This window comes from Aptenodytes forsteri, unplaced genomic scaffold (genome assembly GCF_000699145.1).
Source record: "Aptenodytes forsteri isolate BGI_AS27 unplaced genomic scaffold, ASM69914v1 Scaffold485, whole genome shotgun sequence".
In the NCBI taxonomy this organism is placed as follows: domain Eukaryota; kingdom Metazoa; phylum Chordata; class Aves; order Sphenisciformes; family Spheniscidae; genus Aptenodytes; species Aptenodytes forsteri.
This window is the reverse complement of record NW_008795525.1, coordinates 557,088-558,944: the sequence shown is the minus strand read 5'-3', so window position 1 is coordinate 558,944 and position 1,857 is coordinate 557,088.

Genomic DNA, 1,857 nt, shown 5'->3' with positions numbered 1-1,857 from the left:
CCTCTCCTCTCCTCTCCTCTCCTCTCCTCTCCTCTCCTCTCCTCTTTGGGGTTTGATACAGTTCCCCAATAATGGAAGGGGGTTTTATTTGCATGACTTGCTTTTTAATTGAAATTGGCATTCCCAAAGATTTGTCATAGAGATGCTATATTGTGTGAACTCCACAAAAACAGCACGGGGAGGTGCAGTGTGCCACACAGCAGTGAGAGTTACTTAACAAACATGTGGAGGGCTCTCAAATCTGCCTCTCGTTATTTCACCATTCTCCATCTATGTAATGGGGATGATGTTACTGACTTCCCTCTCTAAGCCTGTATTAGAGCTATGGATGAAATGTAGCAGAGAAAGGATAGATTGCTGTTGTTTGGAAAGTACTTCATAATTCAGGCTGCTGCAGTTTTAATTACAAACTCAGTCCTGTGATTTAATCTTGAACTGCCCCATCGCCCTTAAGTCTCCTCCAAATAAACACGCTACAAGAAAACAGATACAAAACTGGACAAAATGCAGCTGTGTCTATGAGGTCATCAGCATTGAAGGGGTTAAAACCTGCCTATTTCTCTCTCTCAAACTACACATTAAGTAGCAGGGGAAATGCAGAGCTCTCTACTGGGATTTATCTGTCAGACAGATAAATATCTCCTGGTCTCTGCAATGCAGAGTCCCTGCATAGAAACCTGCAGGAGGCAGGTGAGTATTTAGGGTTCGGGCAGCAATTTGTTGCCCTGCCGTAAGGCTTTTTATGCCATCACTCTTCCTGGGCAGCAGCAGCAAGCGTTGAACAGCCCCCAGTTAGTGGAGCTTGTAGGCACGCTCTTGCCTCTCACATTGCCTTTGCCTGGGAATTGCGTTCTTTGTCCTGGTGTTCCCCATGGAATAATGAAGTTTTAGGTAAAGCAGCACCAACAGAGGCAGCTGGCAGGAAGGAGGTGGAATGAAGAAGGAAAAATATCAGGAATTTCAATTCCTAGGATGTTTACAGCCACATGGAAAATAAAACAGGAAATCTCTCCCAGAGTGCAGGTGACCCCAAGCCATACAGATCTGTAAGGTTTCAAGCACAGCCCTGACAGCCCAGCTCCAGCTGGTGACTGGTGGCCGTGCTGGGCTGGGCTGCAGTGGTCGCAGTGTGAAATCTCGCTCCGGATGCGGCAGGAGTGAAGCCTGCTGGTGGAGCTGGCTTGGCTAGCACCAGACCCTCTGGGAAGAAAAGCCTCTATCTCTCTTCTGGGAAGCTGCTATTGTCTCCTCTGTCCCTCTGCTCCCTGCAGCTCTCCAGCATAAGTGCGGTTGGCCCCAGGAAGGTTTCTGAAGGTTATCAGGTCAGGAACATCAGCCTAATCTGTGCTGCAGCGTTCTTCAAGGAATCCTTTTTCCCAGGTATTAGGGAAAAAAACATGAGCTGAGCAATATGCAGGGGCTGAGCGAGCTGCAGTCTTTTTTTGGGGAAGAATGGACTTCACTGGAGCACTGTGTGTGTGTGTGTGTGTGTGTGTGTGAAATACTGTGGCACTGGCTCAGTTTTTTGCCCTGAAATTGGATGTTTCTTGGCTGAGGCAAGCACTTGTTGCCTCTGTTTACACTGGCAAGCAGCACAGTGCTGTTAAAAGCTTCTGTAGAGCTACAGGGCTGGCGCTAATGACTTCATATCCCCACTATGCACATTTCAAGAAGGTTTACTTCAGACCAGCTTTCATCTGGTCTCCTGGGCTGGACACGCTTTGGACACTGGAGAGTATCAGGTGTGTACCTCATGTCAGTCTCTGTTTGCCACTGACCAGATCAGGTCGAGGGTGTTTGATGCTTTTTTACAGGACGCAAGAGCCCTCAGTGTAGGCAAGAGACAAGAAAGGTTTC